The following is a 24,428-nucleotide window of genomic DNA, read 5'->3' as shown; positions in this document are numbered from 1 at the left end:
GTTTTTTTCTGTCTGTCTCTGATCTGTTTTTGTTTGTTTTTTAGTGAGGCAATTGGGGTTGTGACTTGCCCAGGGTCACACAGCTAGTAATCAGGCCAGATTTGAACTCAGGTACTCCTTACTCCAGGACTGGTACTCTATCCACTGTGCCATCTAGCTGCCCCTTCTGATCTGTTTTTCAGGAGGACAGGGATGGATATCATGTTCTCTCTCTAGTTAGTAGGAGATATTATAATTTCTCTGCTCTGTTTATTAATTTGTAGGAGAAATTATACATTATTTCTCTGATCTGATTGTAGGAGACAGGCAGATGCAAAAGCTATATTATAATATTCAACAAGCACAATATTATTCTGTCATAATCATATACCACAACTTGTTCAGCCATCCCCTAATTAATAGCCATTTCCTCAATTTCCAATTCTTTGCCACCAAAAAGAGAGCTGATATAAATATTTTTGTACATTTCATTCCTTTTCCCTTTTTATGATCTCTTTGGGATAGAGACTGAGTACTGGTATTACTTGGTCAAAAGGTATGCACAGCCCCATAGCCCTTAATAGTTCCAAATTGCTCTCCAGAATGGCTGGATCAGTTCCCAACTCCACCAAGAATGCATTAGTGTTCCAATTTTTCCACAACTTCTCCAACATTTGTTTTTTTCCTTTTTTTTGTCATATTAGCCAATCTGATAGGTGTGAGGTGGTACCTCAGTGTTGTTTCAATTTGTATTTCTTTAATCAATAGTGATTTAGAGCATTTTTTCATATGGCAATAGATAGCTTTGATTTCTTCATCTGAATACTGCCTATTCATATCCTTTGACCATTTCTCAATCGGGGAATGACTTATATTCTAATAAATTTGACTTACTTCCCTATACACTTTAGAAATGAGTCCTTTATCAGAAACACTAGCTATAAAATCAAAATAATCCATTTTGATTTTCATAATATTCTCTCTCTCTTGTTTGGTCATAAATTCTTCTTCTCTCCATAGATCTGAGAAGCAAACTATTCCATCCTCTCCTAATTTGACTATGCTATCACCCTTTATGTATAAATCATGTACCTATTTTGACATTATTTTGTTATGTGGTTTAAGATTTTGGTATATGCCTACTTTTGGCCATATTATCTTCCAGTTTTCCCAGAAGTTTTTGTCAAATATTGAGTACTTTTATACTTTAGAAATGTGGCCTTTATCAGATACACTCACTCTAAAAATGTAAGGAATTAGAGTGGTGCTAGGCCCTATTCCTAACCCTTCCTCCAGGTTTTGGTCATTCATTCTTTTTCTTCTCCTCCTCCTCCTCCTCCTCCTCCTTCTTCTTTGAATGACAGTTATGCTTTGATCATTATATGGAGCTTCTGGGGAGTAGCTCTTTTTACCAATGTAAGAAAGCAGTCTCTCTGCATGTTATGATCTTAGAGAGTTGCCTGGGGTATTTGGAGTTCATATGTCACAGGAGCACTAGGTTTCAGGGACAGGGCTTGAACTCCCACATACAATAGAACGTCAGGGTTAGGGCTTGAACCCACAGAGCAATTGAAAGTCAGGTAGTGGTTCTGAACTGACCAAGAGACCAGTCAGTCTTCTATCCACAATTTCATACTTTCTTTTTCTAATAGATTTTTCACAAGCAATTACAGAAACAGCAATAATCGACCTCATAAATTTATTAAAGAATCATGATGGCCAGCCATAATTCTGCCACACTGAAGATTCCAATATATTTTTTCCTCAGCAGCTCTGCCTTTTTTTGATCCGGACACGCGTTCCTTTTTCCCTGCAGAAGAAATGAAAAGAAAGAGTACTGTGAGTCACACTATTACAAAAGTCTAGACCATAACGTGGAAAAAAAAAAACTCTGAGGGGGCAGGTAAGTGGTGCAGTGGATAAAGCTCAGGCTCTGGATTCAGGAGGACCTAGTTCAAATGGGACCTCAGATGCTTGATATGTACTAGCTGTGTGACTCTGGGTAAGTCACTTAACCCTCATTGCCCTGAAAAAAAAAAAAAAAGAAAAGAAAGCAAAAGAAAGAAAGAAAACTCTGCCCAGAAAGTAAATCATTAGAACAAGTACAAGAGACAACATACCAAAATCTATGGGATGCAGCCAAAGCAGTGCTTAGGGGAAAATTTATAGCTCTAAATGCTTACATGAATAAGAAAGAGAAAGAGGAGATTAATGAATTGGGCATGCAACTTAAAAAGCTAGAAAAAGAACAAATTAGAAATCCCCAATTAGACACTAAATTAGAGATCCTGAAAATTAAAGGAGAAATCAATAAGATTGAAAGCAAAAAAACTATAGAATTAATCAATAAAACTAAGAGCTGGTTTTATGAAAAAACCAATAAAATAGATAAAATATTGGTTAATTTGATTAAAAAAAAGAAAGAAGAAAACCAAATTACCAGTATCAAAAATGAAAAGGGTGATGTTACCACCAATGAAGTGGAAATTAAAGCAATAATTAGGAAATATTTTGCCCAACTGTATGCCAATAAATTTGACAATCTAAATGAAATGGATGAATATTTACAAAAATACAAACTGCCCAGGTTAACTGAAGAGGAAATAAAATCCTTAAATAAACCCATATTAGAAAAAGAAATTGAACAAGCTATTAATGAACTCCCTAAGAAAAAATCCCCAGGGCCAGATGGGTTTACGGGTGAATTTTACCAAACATTTAAAGAACAATTAATTCCAATATTATACAAATTATTTGGAAAAATAGGTGAAGAAGGAGTTCTACCAAATTCGTTTTATGACACAAATATGGTGGTGATACCAAAACCAGGCAAAGCAAAAACAGAGAAAGAAAATTATAGACCAATTTCCCTAATGAATATTGATGCTAAAATCTTAAATAAGATATTAGCAAGGAGATTACAGCAAGTGATCACCAGGATAATACACTATGACCAGGTGGGATTTATACCAGGAATGCAGGGCTGGTTCAACATTAGGAAAACTATTAACATAATCAACCACATCAATAAGAATACCAACCAAAATCATATGATTATCTCAATAGATGCAGAGAAAGCTTTTGACAAAGTACAGCACCCATTCCTAATAAAAACACTAGAGAGTTTAGGAATAGGGGGAGCTTTCCTTAGAATAATAAACAGTATCTACCTAAAGCCATCAGCAAGTATTATATGCAATGGAGATAAATTAGAGGGCTTCCCAATAAGATCAGGGGTGAAACAGGGATGTCCATTATCACCCCTATTATTTAATATTGTTCTAGAAATGTTAGCTTTAGCAATCAGAGAAGAGAAAGGAATTAAAGGAATTAGAATAGGCAAGGAGGAAACAAAACTATCACTCTTTGCAGATGATATGATGGTATACTTAAGGAATCCTCGAGAATCAAGTCAAAAATTACTTGAAACAATTAACAACTTTAGCAAAGTAGCAGGATATAAAATAAATCCACATAAATCATCAGCATTTCTATACATGACCAACAAAGTCCAGCAGCAAGAGATAGAAAGAGAAATTCCATTTAAAGCAACGGTAGGTAATATAAAATACTTGGGAGTCTACTTGCCAGGACAAAGCCAGGAACTCTATGAACACAACTACCAAACACTCTTCACACAAATCAAATCAGATCTAAATAATTGGAAAGATATCAATTGCTCATGGATAGGCAGAGCTAATATAGTAAAAATGACAATACTGCCTAAATTAATTTACTTATTCAGTGCCATACCAATCAGGCTACCTAAAAATTATTTTATACAGCTAGAAAAAATAATAACAAAATTCATCTGGAAAAACAAAAAATCAAGAATATCCAGGGAAATAATGAAAAAAAATTCACAGGAAGGTGGGTTAGCGGTACCAAACCTGGAGCTTTACTATAAAGCGGCAGTCATCAAAACTATCTGGTACTGGCTAAAAAATAGAGTGGTAGATCAATGGAATAGGCTAGGCTCAGGAAATGCAGTAGTAAATGACACTAGTAATGTAGTGTTTGATAAACCCAAAGACTCCAGCTTCTGGGATAGGAACTCAGTATTTGACAAAAACTGCTGGGAAAACTGGAAGATAGTATGGCAGAAATTAGGCTTAGACCAACATCTTACACCTTATACTAAAATAAGGTCAAAATGGATACATGATTTAGACATAAGAGGTGATACCATAGGTAAATTAGGAGAGAAAGGAATAGTGTACATATCAGATCTTTGGAAAGGAGAACAGTTTTTGACCAAACATGAGATAGAGTATATTATAAAATGCAAAGTGGATGATTTTGATTATATTAAATTAAAAAATTTTTGTACAAACAGAAGCAATGCATCCAAAATTGGAAGGGAGGCAGAAAGCTGGGAAACAATTTTTGAGGCCAGTGCTTCTGATAAAGGCCTCATCTCTAAAATATATAGGGAATTAAATCAAAATTATAAGAATGCAAGTCATTCCCCAATTGAGAAATGGTCAAAGGATATGAACAGGCAGTTTTCTGATGAAGAAACCAAAGCTATCTATTCCCATATGAAAAAATGCTCTAAATCTCTAATGATTAGAGAGATGCAAATTAAAACAACTCTGAGGTACCACCTGACACCTATCAGATTGGCTAAAATGACAAAAAAGGAAGATAATAAATATTGGAGAGGCTGTGGGAAAATTGGAACACTAATGCATTGTTGGTGGAGCTGTGAGCTGATCCAACCATTCTGGAGAGCAATTTGGAATTATGCCCAAAGGGCGATAAAGCTGTGCATACCCTTTGACCCAGCAATCCCACTTTTAGGTCTTTTGCCCAAAGAAATCATGGAAGGGGGAAAGGGACCCACATGTACAAAAATATTTATAGCTGCTCTTTACGTGGTAGCAAGGAATTGGAAGTTGAGGGGGTGCCCATCAATTGGGGAATGGCTGGACAAGTTGTGGTATATGAATACAATGGAATACTATTGTGCTGTAAGAAATGATGAGCAGGAAGAGTTCAGAGAAACCTGGAGGGTCTTACGTGAGCTGATGATGAGTGAGATGAGCAGAACCAGAAGAACATTGTACACAGTATCATCAACATTGAGTGTTGACCTACTGTGATGGACTATATTCTTCTCACCAATGCAATGGCACAGAAGAGTTCCAGGGAACTCATGATAGAAGAGGATCTCCAAATCCAAGAAAAAAAAAGAAAGAAAGAACTGTGGAGTATAGATGCTGATTGAACCATATTATTTCTTTTGTTTTGGGTGCTGTTGTTATTTTTTTCTATTTTGAGGTTTTGCATCACTGCTCTGATTCTTTCTCTTGTAACAGGATTAATGCAGAAATAGGATTAATGTTATTATGTGTATATATATATATATGTGTGTGTATATATATCTATATGTATATATATAGAGATATATAGATATAACCTATATCAGATTACCTGCTGTCTAGGGGAGGGGGGAGGGAGGGGAGGGAGGGAGAAAAATCTGAAATTGTAAAGCATGTATAAACAAAAGTTGAGAACTATCTTTACATGTAACGGAAAAAATAAAATATCTCATAAAAAAAAAAAAGAACAAGTACAAGATAGAACATTAGACTAGGAAGGAACCATAGATAAATACAGAATTTAGAAGTTGTAAGGAACCCCAGAGCAAAGAGCATCAGAATGTCAGCTATTTCATGGATGGCCAGATTCTTTATTATCAGAAACTTCTTCTTTTGAACCCAAATCAGCCTCTTGGCAATTTCTGCTCATTGCTTCTTATTTCTGCCTTTTGGGGCTAAGGAGAACAAAATGCAGCCTCATGATCTCAGCAATCCTGCCCATATTGAAAGGCACTGATAGATATCACCTCCCTTATGCTCAGTCACTTTCCTCTTCTCTTGGTTTAATGTATCCAGATCTTTCAAACAGCATCTTTATAGGATAATCTTTTTCCTCTGCATAAGGTCAGTGCAGATAGGAGGCAGAGGGGAGCCTGCGGTCTGGAAGACAAGTTCAAGCCCAATCTGAGACACTCACCAGCTATGTGACCCTGTGCAAGTCACTCAATTTGCCTCAGTTTCCTCATCTTCAAATGAATGATGATAGCAATTTCTTCCCAAGGTTGTTGTGAGGATCAAATGAGGCAATAATTTTAAAGTGCTTGGCACATTAGCTGGCCCATTGTAGGTTCTTTAGCTATTATTATTTTCAAGTGCCTCAGAGTTCTTCCATTCCTCCTGTCCTCTCTTCCTCCAGGACTCCTAATTAGATGCCACATGAATTAAATGCAGTGCTCTGCTAGAACTCTATTCCCCTCTAGTTCAATCACCTTGGTTATTGCTTCTGTCCTAGGCATTATCTACTTTTTTTTTTTCTGGCAGGTCAATGAGGGTCAATTGGCTTGCCCAGGGTCACACAGCTAGTAAGTGTCAAGTGTCTGAGGCTGGATTTGAACTCAGTTCCTCCTGAATCCAGGGCAAGTGCTTTATCCACTGTGCCACCTAGTTGCCCTCACTCTTTTAAAATTTTTAATGTTATTTGTAAAACATAACATCGAATTTCAGTAGAACCAAATTTGCTTTGCGAGTACAAATGACTTACTTTTGATATCATAGCATTTTCATCACCCTGAAAGTGGACCATCAGACTAGTTCAGGAAAAGTCCAGCTAAGAGTTCTTAACCTAGGGTCTGTTGATGTTTCTTCTTTCTATTTTGTTGACTATTTCCATTTCCTTTGTTATCCTGTTTCCTGTTTTATGCTTTTGAAAACATAATTCTGAGAAGGGTTTCACAAGGGAGCCAAAGAATTCATGACCAAAACAAAATTGAGAATCTTGATTTAGGCCTTTATACAGAACTTTCCTGGAGGTTTTAGTCATTAGGAAAATACATGTTTAAGGTACAGGCACATTCTAAGCTCTGTGTTCTAAGGTAATTTCCAGCCCTGACAGTCTGTATCCTATGAATTATGATTTTACCTTGGAATCTGGTGGGGTTCTAAAAATCAAGGTCACCTGATTTTTGTTTGTGGCCTCTCATGCTGATAAAGATGTAAGCTTATGTGAACAGCTTAGCCAGGCCATTGGAAAATTATGAGATGGTTCCAAGTTCACCTTAGCAAGATTTGTAAATGGGTGGGAACCATCAACCACATGGAATGTCTCAAGATACCAAGTCAGGCCCAGGAAATGGGGGTTCTTCATAATCCTTCACACTGAGGGACAGAAGTCTGGGACCAAGTGGTGGATCAGATTTGGACATTTCCCAGAGAGGCCTTTGACTGGTGACAAACCTTAAGGTAAAGTTACAGGATAATTTGGAAACATTTCCTATGCAGGGAAGAAATGTAAATCTTAATCCTCAGTCTTAATCTTAGCCCTCAGATTCCATAGTCTCACTAGACACAGCTCTCTCCTGACCCTCCCATCAAGTTGTTCCCTTGTTATGGAAGGCCCTCCCCTTTCCTTAAGTTGGTCCAAATTATTTTCATCCTTCAAGTCTCATGGTCTCCCCCTCCCTTGCTCCTCCACAAATCACTGACATCTCCCTGCTTTGAACTCCTTTCTTGCTGTGATTGTTCTTCACTCTTTCAGTCATGTCTGACCCTTGGTCTGCCCATTTAGAGCTTTCTTAGCAAAGATACTGGTCCTCTTTGAGAAAGAGGGCCAAACAACAGCAAGTGGAGTGGTTTGCCACTTCCTGCTCCAGCTCATTTTACAACTGAGAGAACTGAGGCAAACAGACTTAAGTCATTTTCCCAGAGACACACAGCTAGCCAGTGTCTGAGGGCAGGTTTGGTAGCCCTTAGGAAAGAGCAGTGAGTAGCAAATATGGATCTTATTTGCATTATAGCTCCTTTCCTAATGATCTGTGTGACCTTGGGCAAGAAAATTATATTCTCTGGTTAATTCAGTCTCCTCTTCTTTGCAATAGAGTGGCTGGCCTGCATAGTGTATAAGGTCCCTTCCAGATCAGGTGTTCTATACTTTGAGGAGTGTTTCAGATTTGGTTTAATTCAATTTAGCAAGCATTGATTAAGCCCCTGCTGTGTGCTAGGCACCAGGGATAAAAACCAAAAAACAAAATAGAACAGACCTTGCCCTCAAGGATCACAATCTATTTGAGTAATCACCAAGTAACTGGAGTAATGGGGAGAATGACTCAACACCTGGGAGGATTGAGAAAAATCACCTACTACATGCAGGAGGTGTTAACTGCAAAAGAGCCTTGATGGAGCTGGGGAGTCCAAGAGGCAGAAATGTGGAGGGATGGCATTCAGACATAGGGTATGTCCTGTGCAAAGGCACAAAGGGAGGAGATGGAATTCTATGTGTAGGGAACAGCAAATAAGTTAGCTGGGCTGAGATTCAGAGTGCATGAAGGAGATTAACTACCAATGAAGCTATGAGTACACAGCAGGCTATTTAGCCCTCCTGATTCCTCTATTATATCAAGTGTGTGTGTCTGGTGTCTCCAGCTAGAGTGTTGAGCACCCTTGAGGAAAAGGAATATAGGAAAGATTGGCCAATGAATATTGTGTTAGAGGGAAAACAGAGTTGAGGTGCGTGGGCTTTGACTTGGAGGCCATGCCTTAAACCCTGTACCCTTAACCTGTGCAAAGCATCCCCTCTGGGTAGCACTCCTTGAGCTGCTGCTGAGAGGAATATAGAGCACAAACCTCTGACTCTGTAGAGGAATTCAGGGAAGGGAAGTTAAAGACCATCTTGCAGAAATCCTCCATCTGACAAAAGAGGAAGCATAAGTTTCCAGAAGAGAAGTGATCTGGTCTTGATCAGAGAGCAAGATCAGAGCTGAGTTAGGCCTAGATCCCAAGTTTCCGGGTTCCAAGACCAGGATTGCTTCCCCTCCCCCTCCATGTTATTAAATGTACTCAAGGGAATTCTTTATGAGAGACTCCTCACTGTCCACTGTACTCTCTTCCTTGACAAAATGGTAGTGGTGACCCAATTTCCAAGTTCTCTCCTCTCCTCTCATTGTCCATTTGACCCAGCTGTCTGTGTGGATCTTGGTCACATGTAGACAGATGCAAGTACTTAAAGGCATCATAACGTAGTAGAAAGAGCACTGGATCAGGTGCTAGTAGAGCTAGGGTTGCATCCCATTTCATAAAGTTATGACCTGGGAGGCCTTGGGCAAGTCAGTAGCCCCTGCCTCCTGGTCTCTTTCAGAGGAACATTTTGGACTAGATCAAGGCTTTGTTTTGATTCTGTGTCTGTGGTGTGTGTGTTGGGGGGTGGGGTGGGGCTGGGTGTGGGTGTTTTCTTGCATTCATGCATGTGTGAGACAGAGACAGGGAGAGGTACAGGGAGAAGAGGAGGGAGCAAGGAGAAATGGAGGGAGAAAGAGAGAGACAGGGAAAGAAAGAGGTGAACCTGTTTGCCAGTGTGCTAAATCCTATAGACCCCTTCTCAGTTTGTTGCCTATTTTTATAATGGTAGGAAATGAGAATTTTCTGTTTGATGTTAGGGAAAATAAAGGGTATAATTATTCCCATCCACATTCATGGACCTCATGAAGTTTTTCCACTGACCTCTAGGCAGGGATCCAAACTTGGGGACCCCTATTTTGAACTTCTGAATTAGGTGAGCTCTAATGTCCCTTCAAATTACTAGTTCCAGGAAATGTACACCTTAACCTTGAATATGTTATTTATAAAGAAATTCCTGGTGTTACTTACTTATTTTCAAGGCACAGCATACATTCATTGCCATAAGTCTTTCCATTAGTGCCACAGACAGGATCATAGATTTTGTAGCATCCAACTAAATTTTGATAGCAGGTAGCCTAGAAGCATAATAAAACACATTGATTCTCTTGCTATATCATAGAAACACAGAGTCTCAAAACTTTGGATCTGGGAGGGATCTGCACCAACCATTTGAGCCAGTCAGTGAATCAACATTCATTAAGCACCTCTTATGTGCCAGGCAGTGTGCTCAGCACTGAGGATACAAAGAAAGGTAAAAGACAGTCTCTGCCATCAAGGGGTGGGGAGACAAGCCTGCTTGTGCATAGCAAGATGCCATCAACAGGCCAATGGGGGAGGTAACATACAACTACTTATAGAGCATTAGGGGGCATGGTGGTTAGAGTGCCAGGCCTGGAGTCAGGAAGACTTGAGTTCAAATCCAGCCTCAGAGATTTACTAGTTGTGTAATCATGGTCAAGTCACTTAACCTTGTTTGCCTCAGTTTCTTCCTCCGTAAAGTGAGGTGGAGAAGAAGATGGGCAAAGTGGTCCAGTATCTTTTCCAAGAAGACCCCAAAACAGGGTCCCCAAGAGCTGGAAATGACTGAAAATGATTCAACAGCAACAACAAATTAGATGCAACACCATATAGGACAGAATGGAAATATGCAACAGTGGGGAGGCATCAGAATTAAGGGGGATTGGGAGAGGCTTCCTTTAGAAGGTGGGAATGTAGCTGGGTCCACTATTTAACAGGATTTTCCCACTACAAGTTACCTGACAAAAATTGATCCAGGATTGTCTTGAACACCTCTGCTGTGCTTATGGATACCTTTAGGAAAGGGCATTTGTGCACACAAGGCTGCCATGAAGTATCTGGTGTGGAGCTTCTCTGACAATAGATGACCACTTGGTCAGGTCAGTAGAGTTCCTTGCCTATGGGATGTTTGCAGTTGAGCCCCACCTCCAAACTGGTCTGCCTGGTGTTCCCCAGGATCTCCATTCTCTCTCCAGAACCTCCTTATCTTTGCAAAGGCTGCTCCCAGGGTCTGAAAATGTCCTCCTTTCTCACCTTGTTTTGTTATCCCCACCTCCCTTCCAGGCTCAACTCAAGTAGGGTCTTCCATGTGAGACCTACATTGACTCATTATTAGTGCCCATATTCTTCTTGAAGGTGCTTTCTATTCACTTTGAAGCTATTCTGGAGTTACACTTATCTGTGGAAGGTAGAATATAACTTCTTTGAAGTCAGGGACTGTTTTTATTTTCCTCTTTGTGTTGCCCATGGGCTGGCACAGTGGCTGACCATTTTTTCTGTCCTGTGGGTAGGAGGGACTTGTAATTTCATTAGTAGATGGAACTTTGGGTGGAGAATACCCTTTTTCTATTCATATCTGTAACTGTTCTTTAATAGTTAATTATATTCTTGGGTGGAGCCAAGATGGCATAGGAAAGACATTAAAGGCACAGAATTACACCAAAAGATAGAATTATACCAAAAACAGCCCCTGGAACAGAAAAAGTCACAAAAAATATGGGCTGAGATTATTTTCCAGCTATAGATAGATTAAAGTGGGCCATGCTGGGCTGTGAGTAAAGTCTCACTCTGCTATCATGCCAACAGCGACCCAAGGCACCTGCACCAGAGGAATTTTCCCTGAGTCTCTGAATCAGCTGCAGCACTGGTGTCTTCTGGAACAGAGCCTGTGGTCATATGAGAGCCCTAAATGCTGGCCAGGGGGAAAGTGCAGGAGTATCAGTAGGACCTAGGGAGGAATTCAACTGTCCCACCCCAGCAGGAAACCAGGAAGAAATCTTAAGTGGCAGGAGGCCCAGGTGGGGGAGTGGTACAAGCTCATTGAAGTTAAAAACCACCACAGTGCTCTGCTGGCTGGTTAACTAGCAAGTTGGCTTGAGGTTCTCTTCAGACCAGAGAACAGGCCAGGCAAAAGAAAAACCTGCCCTCCCTCAAACCAAAACACCTGGGACCCTCTAAAGCTGGGGACAGTACTATCGCCTAAAAGCATGGCCCCCCCAGTGGAGACTTAAAGTCAAGTAAAAGATGAGCAAGCAAAGAAAGTTCAGAACTATAGAAAATTTATTCAGAAACAAGGAAGATCAAGGTGTACCCTCAGAAGAGGAAAACAACTTCAGGGCCCCTACATCCAAAGCTTCCAGAAATATATGAACTGGTCTCAGGCCATGGAAGCTCTGAAAAGGGACTTTGAAGCGAAAGTAGGAGAGATAGAAGGAAGATGTAGAGAGAGGAGGGGAAAAAAGAAAGAGAAATTAGAGCGATGCAGGAGAGTCACGAGAAAGAAGTCAACAGTTTGAAAAGTCAAATGGAAAAGGAAATAAAAAGGCTGTCTGATGAAAATAATTGCCTAAGAATTAGGATTGAGGGGGCGGCTAGGTGCAGCAGTGGATACAGCAACAGCCCTGGATTCAGGAGTTCCTGAGTTCAAATCCAGCCTGAGACACTTGACACTTACTGGCTGTGGGACCCTGGGCAAGTTACATAACCCCAATTGCCCTGCAAAAAACAAAACAAAACAAAACAAAAACAACAAAAGAATTAGGATTGAACAAATGGAAGCTAGTGAGAAACCAAGACATGGTAAAGCAAATCCAACTGAATGAAAAAATAGAGGGCAATGTGAAATATCTCCTTGGAAAAACTGCTGACCTGGCAAATAGGTCCAGCAGAGATAATTTGAAAATCATTGGACTACCTAAAAACCATGATCAAAATAAGAGCTTAGACACCATAGTGTAAGATGATCTGCTGGGAAGCATGTGGTTATTTTCAGCAAGGCAATGATCCAATATAACTCTGAAGAACTTATGAAAATTTCAATCCATCTACAGAGAAAGAACTGATAGTAGCTGAAAACAGACTGAAACACATTTTTTTTTGACAATTCCTTAATCTGAAGTTTTGTTTTTATCTGTTTTCACTCACAACCTACCTAATGTAGAGTTGTTTTCCATGACTACTCATGTATAATTTATATTGAATTTCTTGAGTTCTTGGAGTAGGGATGGGAAAGGAGGGACGAAGAGAAGTTGGAGCACAAAGTTTTAAATAAATTGATGTCTAAATTTGCTTTTACATGTAATTTTGGAAAATAAAATTCTAAAAAAACCCTAGTTAATTATATGCTTAGTTTACTGGGGTTACCGCAAGGTTAAGTGACTTGCTCAGGGTCACAGAGAGGATGTGCTTTATATGGGGCCCAAAGCCAGGTCTCCCTAACTCCAAGGTCTGTTCCCTATGCATATATCTTGTTTCTTCTTAGTTAGAACATAGAAAGTATTTAATAAATATTTGTTGAACTGAATTGCATTGGATTATTTGGGCTATATGCAGAGTCACATCACTTTATTTTATGTCTCAGTCTGGCCCTAGACCTTCAAGAAGGCACTTGGCAAAATGATGGAATCTCAGAGTTTGAAGGAATTTCAGAAGGGACATAGTCCCATAATTCCTAAAAGGGAATCTCTGCTACAACATCTGAGAAGGTGTTGTCCAGCCTCTGCTCCAATGCTTCCCTTGATGGGAAGCTCTCTACCTTCTAAGGCAGTCTATTTCCCTTTAGGATAGTTGGAATTGTCAATCCCCAACCCCACCTGAGATTGAGCCAAGATGTATCTCTTTGTAGGTGCCCTTCATTAATCTTACTTCTACTTTTCAGGTCTGAGCAAAGACAGGTGAATTACTCTATATGACAACTCTTCAGAAGTCATATTTCCTTTAAATCTTCTCTTCCCCATGATAACATTCCCAATTTCTTTACATGCTCTTAAGAGGGTATAATCTTCTGTCCCATCAGCTGCCTTGCTCATCCTTTCCTTGTTTGCTGTAGTTGACCAATGCCTTTCCTAATAAAGATTGCCCAAAAGGGAATATAATAAATACCGTAGATGGGGTCTGATCAGAGCAGAGTGTAATCAGATTGTCACTTCTCTTATTGTGGACAAGATGCTTCCTAATGTAATTCAGAATTTCATCAGTATAACCTCCCTGGGCTTTAGTTCTCCATTATCTATAAATGAAAGGATAGGACTAAGTGAGCCCTAATGTCATTTCCAAGTTGAATTCAATAATTCTCCCTTTTGGGGCCTCAGTTTCCTCATTTTAAAAATGGGAGAAATAACCTCTGCTTTCACACCCTTGAAAGACTTTCATGAATTCCAAATGAGACAATATGTGCCAATCAAATTGTAAATTGTAAAGCACTGCAGAGATGGAAACTTTGAGTAACAGGTACCCCATAATCAATTTGAAACCAGACCAGTGAAGAGAAGTTTATCACTCATTACTTACAATGAATATAGAGATGTACTTCCAGGAAATGTTCTGGGTAGCATATTCTTGGGGTGCCCATCACTTTCTGAGTATCTTTCCTGTCTACTTCTATTTCTTTAATTTTTATAAAAAATCAGTAAGGATGTAGTGGCAGCCTAGTAGGCCTGGGTCCAGTTAGGGATACTCTGACCATGAGAAATAATACAGTTGATTACATTGTTGGTGTCAGCTAGAGGGTACTCTTTCCTTTGAAAAGCAAAGGAGTTAATTAACCTGATAGTGGTTAGTCAAATATATAAAAAAGCAGACATATCACGGGGACCCTGAAAGTTGGATGCCTTGAAATTTATAGCAAGAGTCTAATTGGAACCCAGATGTTCTTGTTACATGACTGAGACCAGGTAGTGATGATAACCTCATGGCCTCCAACTGTTTCAAGCACCCCCACTCCTCAACAGCTGTAACTTTTAAGTTTCATGTCTCCTCAGATTCCCCTATAAAAGCATTGTCTTTACTCTGGCTGATGGAGGAACATGCCATAAATGTGCTCCTCCCCAGGAGTTGAAGTTCAGACTTTTCCTGACCATATCCTCTTGTGCCAAATACTAAACACATTCACTTAAGCTTTGACTGGATGGTGTGTTCAAGTAATTCTTAGATACAGGGATATTTTCAGATCCAGTTTTGCTGTGTCAAAGCAGATGTTCAAAATCACAAAAGACACTGGAATAATCATTGACAAGAGAAAGAAAGCAATCCCTGAAGTTTGTTTCATTACCCGGAATATCATTGAGTCTTACAACAGGAGAGCCAGGAAAGATCTTAGGACAAATAGCGTAGAAGACTCAGCAGCAAGGGACTTCAAAACAAAGAACAAAGAATGCTAGAATGGGAAGCCTGCTTAGAACCTAGAACACCAAATGCCAAAGCTGGAATAGACCTCAGAACATAGAACTCAAAAAGACAGAGAGCATCTTGTAGCATCTCTTCATTTAACTGTGAAGGAAGCTGAGGCCTAGAAAGAGGAAGTGACTTTCCCAAGGTTCAGTAACTTTTGATCTCAGCTCAAAGAATGGCACCATTTTGGTGCTGAATGCCATTAGCTCTTTAATGGTGCCTGAATGCCCTTAGGGGCTGAATACTGAATGGATTGTGTGCATCTATGTCCCTTCACCCTGGCATGGGAGGTGTGTTAGAATGGTAAAACAGAAACTGTCCTTACATCTCAGACTTTGTCTTCAGCTGGTGCAGGATCTAGGAAACAAAGTTTGAAAAGGTTAGGTTTCCCTTGTGTGTAAGAGAGATACTTTGGGGCTGGGGGAGGGAGAATAAGGGAGCCAAAGTGGTTCCAGATTACAGTCACAGCCCCTCCACCCACCCTTCTCTATCTCTGCAGCCTGCCTGATGTAACCACACTGGTCTTCCCACAAGCCCTTGGCCCCTGAAATGTGGCAGAATTAGACAAAAGTCCAGTCAACTGAACAAAGACAGAGGTGTTTCCCCTCTTTATTTCAATTTCAAATCTTTGACTCTGGGAACTAGGACCCTGGGGCTTGGTCCTAACTGTGCTACTCAATCACTGTGTGACCTTGGACAAGTCTCTTTCCACCTCTCCATTTCACTTTCCTTTCAGTTAGACTAGATCATCTAAGGTTTCCCTTCTAGTCCTGACATTGTTGTTTGGTGTTTAAAGGTCACTTTCAGCTCTAACAATTTCTGTTCTACACCCTATGATCTGTGGCCCATATTCTATATCCTCTTCTATATGCTTCGTCTTTAAAATATAATCAAGGTTTTTTGAGATTCTATAATATTGGAGCATCTAGAATGGGATACAAAGATAAAGAAGACAAGAGACCTCCCCAGGAGAAAAGATAAAATACAAATAATGTAATGGAAAAAAAATCTGGTACACAGTACTTACTGTGGGAAAGGCTAAGACTTTTTGGAGTAATTTGGTTTTTTAACTGGTATTGTGACAGGTAGGAGGACAGTGCCTTTCAAGCAAAGGAAACTGAGCAGTCACAGAAATGAGTATATGCCTGGTGTGCCTGAGTCATCCCCACTGTCTCAAAGGTTACTAATAATCTCCTGACTGCTAACTACACTGTCCTTTCCTCAGAACTCATCCATCCTGATCTCTTTCTAAAACTTTCACCATTGTTGACCACTCCACTGTCAGAGGCATTCTCTCCTTTCTGGGTTTCTATGGCATGGCTCCTTCTGGGTTTCCCTCCTTACTGTTTGATAGCTCCCTCACAATCTCTTTTGTTGCCCCATCATCCATATCCTAAACCCTTTGCACAAGCACACCCCAGGGCTTTGTCTTGGACTCTTTTCTTTCCTGTCCCAATATTCTCTGGCTTAGTGACTTGATCAGCTCTCATAGTTCAAGTGTCACCTCTTTACAGATGACTCAGAGAGCTACATGGCCAACCGTCATGTCTTTCCTGAGCTCTCATTCAAATCATGGACAGTCCATTGGCACCCCATCCTGGATGTCACAAAACATCCTCAATCTTAACACGGCTAAAACGAAATCTCATTATGCTCTCTGCTGAGCCTACCCTCCCTCCAAGTGTTCCAATTTCTATGATGGGCACCATCATGCCTTGGGGCTGCTGAATTTGCCAACCGAGAGCCAGTCTATATTTTCTTTTTTTTTAGACCATTAATTTGATCTTTGTACTCTTAAGGAGTGACTGGAGCAAGTCCATGCCACACAAAAATGTGAAGTGACATCACCTTCTACTGTCCCTTTTTTGGGGTCCCTTTCAGTGTTACTGACACAATGACCTCATCTGCAAGTGCAGTCAATATGTCACATCTTCCCCCACCCCAACTTCTCCACTTAAAAAAATGAATAGAAATCTAATTTTTCTTCTTTGCATGCATACCATCATTGGGAAAAATTGGAAAAAAGTATAATACAAATGCATAATCAAGCAAAAGTAATCCTACTAATGAGTTTACACAAGAATATGTATATGTCTATCTGTTGATCTATTTATCTGTCTATCCATCTGTCTGTCTCCCTACCCACTTACCTACCTACCTATCTTCCTATCTCTCTGTCAGTCTCTCTGTTTCTCTTTCTTTGTGTGTGTGTGTGTGTGTGTGTGTGTATGTTTTCCCTACCCTAAATCCATCAACTTTCTGTAATGGATAGCATGTTTCATCATCTGAAAGCCCTTGTATGTACCTCTGTTATCCTCTGTCTATTTTTAAGGGAGTCCTATAAAGAAATCTGGGAGGTTTTTTTCCTCTCCTTTTTTAGATGAATTGTGAAATGAGTTACATCTTAATCAGACTCTCTGTGTGGTCTCTTTCTTGGTCTTCTCCTCTCAGATTTGAGACCTTGAAAGATTACTGCATTTTGAGCCCAAAAATCTGGCTTTCAGTCTTGACTCTGCCAGTCATTCTTTTGTGGAGATTAGAAGAATTATTTCCCCTCTCTGACACTCACTTTCCTAATTTGTACAATAGTAATAATGATACACATGCTACCTACCTTCTAGGTCTGTTGTAAAGAAAATACTTTGCAAATAAAAACATTCCTTCCTAGGCTGATAGGCATAGAGCTTGAAAGGACCTTGGAGTCTTCTAGTTGCACCCATTGATTTTGTAGGTGAAGAAAATGAAACCCAAGGTTACTTGAGCAATAAATGGAAGATTTGAACCCCAGTCCTTTTATCTTTTTATCAGAAAAGTAATTTTTAAATTTTCCTGTTACATATAAAGTTAGTTTTCAATATTTAAAAAAATATTATTTTGAATTCCTAATTTTTCTCCTTCCCTCTCCCCTCTCCAAGACAGAAAGAAATCTGATATGGGTTATATATGTATAATCACATTAAACAAATTTCTGCATTAGTCATTTTGTAAAAGAAGAATCAAAACAAAAGGGAAAAAACCATAAAAAAAAAAACAAGAAAAAGTAGAAACAGTATGGTTCATTCTGAATTCAGATTCCACAGTCCATTTTTCTTGATGCGGAGAGCATTTACCATTATGGGTCCTTTGGAATTGTCTTAGATCAAAGTATTGATGAGAAGAGCTAAGTCTATCACAGTTGATCATCACAAAATGTTGCTGTTACAATGTACAATGTTTTACTGGTTCTACTCAATTCCCTCAACATCAGGTGACTTAAGTCTTTCTAGGGTTTTCTGAAATCTGCCTGCTCATAATTTCTTACAGCAAAATAGTATTTCACTGCATTCACATACCACATTTTGTTCAGCCATTCTTCAATTGATGGGCATGCGATACTATTCCAATTTTTTGCTACCACAAAGAGAGCTGCCACAAATATTTTTGTACATGTGTGTCCTTTCCTCTTTTTTGTGATCTCTTTGGGATCTAGTAGTGTTGTTATTGGGTCAAACGGTATATACAGCCCCATAGGCTGTGGGCATAGTTCCAATTTACTCTCTAGCATGTTTGGATCTGTTCACAACTCCACCAACAATGCTTTAGTGTTCCAGTTTTTCTACAGCTTCTTCAACATTTTTTATTTTCTTTTTTTTTTCTCATATTAGCCAATCTGATAAGTGTGAGGTGGTATGTCAGAATTGTTTTAATTTGCATTTCTCTAATCAGTAGTGATTTAGAGGATTTTTTCATATGGCAATAGATAGCTATTATTTCTTCATTTGAAAACTGCCTGTTCATATCCTTTGACCATTTCTCAGGTGGGGAATGACTTGTATTCTTGTAAATTTGATTTAGTTCCCTATATATTTTAGAAATGAGGCCTTTATCAGAAACACTGGTTGTAAAAATTGTTTCCCAGCTTTCTGCTTCCCTTCTAATTTTGTCTGAATTGTTTCTGTTTGTACAAAAAATTTTAATTCGATGTTATCAAAATCATCCATTTTGCATTTCATAATATTTCCTCACTATTGTTTGGTCATACATTCTTCTCCTCTCCAGAGATCTGAGAGGTAATCTATTCCTTCCTCCCCTAATTTGCCTATAGTTTCACCCATTATGTCTAAATCATGTACCTATTTTGATGTTATTTTGGTATGCAGTGTAACATGTTGGTCTATGTCTAGTCTCTTCCATACTGTCTTCTAGCTTTCCCAGCAGTTTTTATCAAATAATGAGTTTTTATCCCAGAAGCTGAAGTCTTTGAGTTTGTCAAACACTGGATTACTATAGTCATTTACTATTATGTCTCCTGTGCCTAAACTATTCCACTGATTCACCACTTGTTTTCATACCCAGTACCAAATAGTTTCAATGACTGCTGTTTTATAATGTCAGATTCGTTATGGCTAGTCCACTTTCTAGTAGATTTTTTTCATTAGTATTCTTGTTATTCTTGACTCTTTTTTTTCTTTCAGCTGAATTTTCTTATTATGTTTCCTAGCTCTATAAAATAATTTTTTGGTAGTCTGATTGGTATGGCACTAAATAAATTAATTTAGGTAGAAGTGTCATTTTTATTATAATGGCTTGGCTTATCTGTGAGCAATTGATATTTTCCCACTTGTTTAGTTCTGATTTTATTTGTGTGAAAAATGTTTTGTATGTGTGTTCATAGAGTTCCTGGCTTTGTCTTGTCAGGTAGACTCACAAGTATTTTCTATTCTTTAGAGTGATTTTAAATGGCATTTCTCTTTCTATGGCTTGCTGCTGAGCTTTGTTGGTCATGTATAGAAATGCTGATGGTTTCTGTGGATTGATTTTATATCCTGCAACTTTGCTAAAGTTGTTAATTGTTTCAAATAATTTTTTGGTTGATTCAATAGTATTCTCTAAGTATACCATCATATAATCTGCAGAGAGTGATAGCTTTGTTTCTTCCTTGCCTCTTCTAATTTCTTTAATTAATTTTCTTCTCTTATTGTTATAGCTAAGATTTCTAGTACAGTATTAAATAATAGAGGTGCTAATGGACATCCCTGTTTCATCCCTGATCTTATTGGGAATGCCTCTAACTTAACCCTATTACTTATAATGTTTGCTGATGGTTTTAAGTAGATACTACTTATCATTTTAAGAAAAATTTCACCTATTCCTATACTCTCTAGTGTTTTTATTAGGAATGAGTGCTGTATTGTGTCAAAAGCTTTTTCTGTATCTATTGAGATAATTATATGATTTTAGTTAGTTTTGTTAATGATGTGGTTGATTATGTTGATAGTTTTCCTAATGTTGAACCAGCCATGCATTCCTGATATAAATCTAGCCTGATCATAGTGTATTATCCTGGTGATAAATTGCTGTAATTTCCTCACTAATATTTAAGATTTTTGCATCAATATTCATTATGGAATTTGATTGATAATTTTCTTTCTCTATTTTTGCTTTCCTTGGATTAGGTATCAAAACCATGTTCATTCCATAAAAGGAATTTAGTAGCAGTCCTTTACCTATTTTTACAAGAAATCTATATAGCATTGGAATTAATTATTCTTTAAATGTTTGGTAGAATTCACTTGTAAACCAATCTGGTAATGGAGATTTTTTCTTAGAAGTTTACTGATGGCTTGTTCAATTTCTTTATCTTAAATAGAGCTATTAAGGTCTTTTATTTCCTCTTCTGTTAATCTGAGCAATTTATATTTTTTCTATATTTTCATCCATTTTGTTTAGATTGTCAAATTTATTGGCAAACAGATGTGCAAAAAAGCTCATCATTAAAAAAACCTCATTATTATTGCTTTAATTTCCACTTTATTAGTGGTGAAATCACCCTTTTTATTTTTGATATTGGTAATTAGGTTTTCTTCTGTCTTTTTTAAAGAATCAAATTAAACAAAGGTTTATATATTTTGTTGATTTTTTTCATAAAATCAGCTCTTAATTTTATTTATTAATTCAATAGTTTTCTTACTTTCAAGTTTATCAATCTCTGCCTTGATTTTCAGAATTTCTAATGTAATATTTAATTGGGAATTTTAAAATTTTTTGTCCTCTAGCCTTTTTAGTTGCAGGCCTAATTTACTGATCTCCTCTTTCCAGTCCTCTTCTCTAAGGCTGAATTATTATTCTTGGCTGTGTTTACTATAACCCTCTTCTCCTAACTCCTTGAGGCACAAAATAATAATTGAACTTGGTAAAGGCTGTATTAGGAAAGCACAAACTTTGGAAGGTCCTTTCTACCTAGTAATGCCACCTTGTTGGAAGGGGTTTTTCTCGTCTGGGACATCAGCCTGGCTACTTGTGGAAATGTTTCTTACTGGAAGTTCGGTTTCTAGGGGATGCATGTTTTGGCCATAGTAAATCATGAAGAAGGAGCATTCCCATGAAAGCAATCCAAGATCTCACCTGAGCTCTGCTGACAGGTGTTTCCCTTTCTAGGAGCATCACCTTTCCATCTGGCTCATTGTGTTTCTTGGGGGTGTGAAAAAGAGTCCCAGAAAAGGTAGCTCAGCTGGCAGAAAAGTCATCCTAATTCCTGGAAAGATTAGGGGTAATCCAAAGGCCTTGTCATTCCCTAGCTACCAGAAGCAGGATTGCAATAATTTGCAGGCAAAGTATGTGGTGGAAGAAGACCCAGGCTTCTTTAGTCATGGCTCTGCCCTTAGGTGTATAACTTGGCCTCACTTGATGCTCTGTTCTGGATTTGAGCTTGCCCATTTGCACAATGGACATAGCAACCTTTGTTCAATCTACTTTAATGGATTGTGATGGGACACTAATTAGACAGGAGGTCTAAAAGGGCTTGAAAAGGGATCAAGTGCTGAATGAACAGAAAGCATGCTCATCATTTAGAAAGCATTCTCTCTTCTAGGCTTTTCTCAAGTGAGTATCACTTGGAAGGTAGTTTTGGGTATTGGCAAGCAGACTGGAATTAGGATGAGAGGCCTGGGGTTGAAATTTGTCTCTGACACTGACTAGTTTTGTGGTCTTGGGCAGGTCTCCCTCACTACTCTAAGTCTCAGTTTCCACTATTGTACAGTAGAGAAAAGAACTATCTCACAGGCTTGTTCAGTCACTCCATCAATCCATCAGTCTTTATTAAGTGGCTGCTATATGTTAGGAACTACTTAGGCAGTGCAGCTACACACAAAAGCTGTCTCTGCCCTCAATGCCTTATGCTCAAATGGGGGACACAGTTTATACATGTAAAATTGTGTAAAGGAGCCACAAAGCAGAGACAATGTAGCCTTTCATGGGAAGGCACCAGTTACTGGGGAGATCACAAAGGACTACAGCAGAAGGTGACTGAGGCTTGAAGGAAAATAGGGGTTCCAAGAGGCAGAGGTGAGGGAGAGCATTCCAGGCATAGTGAACAGCAGGAACAAGGAACAGAAACTGGAGAGGCACTGTCTGGTGTGAGAATAAACAAAGAGTCCAGCATGGCAGGATTGTGGAGCATGTGGAGGGCAGTGATGTGGAGACTGGAGAATCAAGACGGAGTCAACTTGTGAAGAGCTTTAAATGGCAGGTAGAGCAGTTTTATCTTTGATCCTAGAGGTAAGAGGAAAGCACTGGAGGTTTGCAAACTACTGAGTAGGGGAGTGACATGGTTAGACCTGTGCTTTAGGGAAATCATTTCTGCTTCTGGGTGGGGGACACATTGGAGAGGTGAGAGACTGGAAACCACCAGGAGGACAAATATTGCAATAGTCATGGTTGAAAAGGGAAAAGCATCTAAATGAGAGTGGTGATGGTGTAAGTGCAGAGCAGAGATGTCAAGGAAGAAGAAATGTCAAAATTTGGTATGAGACACATGAGGTTAGTGAGACTGAGAAAATGAATGTGACACCAAGTGTGGGCAAGGGAGGAACAGGAGGAAAGAGCAGGGAATAGGTTCAGCATGTGAAAAGCCCCTCAGTCCTCTTGGGTGAGGATAGGATAAAGCCCCCTGTTGCAAGCCCTGAGGAGGGTCCTTCTCTCCTCCCTATTTCAGCATGCTAGGAAGGACAGAGTGTATTCTACCAGATAGTTGGAGAAGTTCTGGCTGGCTGGGAGCAGGTCAGAGTGCATCCCTGAAAGAAATGGACCAAGTCCAGACCAAGCTGCCCCTCAAGTCCACAGACAGCTGGTGAGTCTGCAAGGCGTCAGCAGCACTCTTGCCTCACACTGAGGCAGAGGTGGGAGCAGGGCCAGCTGCTACTGGGTGGGGGAGGGAAGAATCAGCACCAAAGTCCAGAGGAAATGGCATTGAATATGCAAAGAGGAACTAGGCACAAGGTCTTTCCTCTGGGAGGGGTCTTGAATGAGGAAAGAGTGAGAATCAAATATAACTCCGGAGTTTTTTCCCCTGTGCCCTTGAGGTTAGACATGTACCCCACTTCTCCCTTCTCCTCTGGGGGAGAACCCAGCAGTATCCAGCTGCTGTGCTACAAGCAATGGGGTTTTGATCTGGGGCATAGGAGTTCTGGCTACAAGACCCATGTTCAAAGGTGGGGGTCTCTGACCTGCTAATTGTGTGGCCAGGTGTGCTGTCTGGTGTCTGTTTTCTCCTCTGTGAATCAGGACTAACACTACTGCTGTTCCCTCCCACACAGCAGGGTTGTGGAGAAAGCTTCTAGCCTCAGCAGCTCTCTTTATGCAGCGTTTCACCAGCATTGTGTCCCTGTACATGACCCATGACAAACTCCCAGTAGGTGCAGCTAAAGTCTAACTGGGCTCTGGATGAAGGGCTATTTGAGGGCTACTGGGCCCAGTGTGAGGTCAGTGTGCCCAAGGAGAAACTTACCCAGGAAGCAGCACAGAGCCAGGGAGAGCAGCAGGACCATGCCAAGAGGCCTCATGATCAGCCTTCTTTACCTCTAGCTGAAGCTGAAGTTGAAAGATTTCAAGAGAGGGGAGGTGTCCTGAGCCTGGGAGGCTGCCTTATGTAGGGCCATGGGTTCCACCTGCTGAATTACATCATGCTGTCACACACCAGCCCAACTGGCCTAGAGATGGACCTTATCCTGGGCCAATAAAATTCCACCTGCCCTGCCCCCTGCCCAACCCCCACCTTCTGTTCTGTGTGTGTGTTCCTAGGGCTGTGGTTGATATATCTCCTCCTCCCTCACCTCCATTGTCTCCTGAGTAAATATGTTAATGTCTTCACACTCAGGCTCAGCCTTTTCCTTCTTCAGCCATGTGCATCCCCTTCTCCTAGTGTCTCTCTTTTGTTTGTGTTCCTGTTCTCTCCCCTTGGGTTGTGTACTTCTATTTAATAATGCTCCTATTTGTGATTGTCTGTGTTCTTATAATCTCACTTGAGAAGAAATTTGGAACTCTGCTCACAGGGCTATAAAACTGTGCATTCCCTTTGATCCAGCACCACCACTTCTGGGCCTGTATACCAAAGAGATCATAAAGAAGGGGTAAGGACCTATATATCCAAAAATATTCATAGAAGCTCTTTTTGTGATGGCAAAGAATTGGACATTGATGGAATTCCCGTTAATCAGAGAATGACTGAACAAGCTGTGGTACAGGAAAATAATGGAATAAAATTGTGGTATAAGATATGATGAGCAGGTGGAT

At 39.7% G+C, this 24,428-nt stretch overlaps 1 long non-coding RNA gene across 2 annotated transcripts; it reads right to left on the bottom strand.

Annotated features, from left to right (window-relative positions):
* Positions 1 to 1,697: 1,697 nt before the first annotated feature.
* LOC122738298 lies at positions 1,698 to 23,747 on the bottom strand. Of its 2 annotated transcripts, XR_006354635.1 has the most exons (4): positions 23,644 to 23,742; positions 15,205 to 15,236; positions 9,663 to 9,769; positions 1,698 to 1,789 (listed from the first exon to the last, which is right to left on the bottom strand). It is a non-coding gene; the product is annotated as an uncharacterized LOC122738298 (long non-coding RNA). The 2 variants fall into 2 exon arrangements; XR_006354634.1 differs by lacking the exon at positions 15,205 to 15,236 and having other exon boundaries at positions 23,644 to 23,747.
* Between the last annotated feature and the right edge of the window lie 681 nt (positions 23,748 to 24,428).

Source organism: Dromiciops gliroides, chromosome 2 (assembly GCF_019393635.1).
Source record: "Dromiciops gliroides isolate mDroGli1 chromosome 2, mDroGli1.pri, whole genome shotgun sequence".
NCBI lineage: Eukaryota > Metazoa > Chordata > Mammalia > Microbiotheria > Microbiotheriidae > Dromiciops > Dromiciops gliroides.
This window is presented reverse-complemented; position numbering and strand designations above follow the sequence as displayed.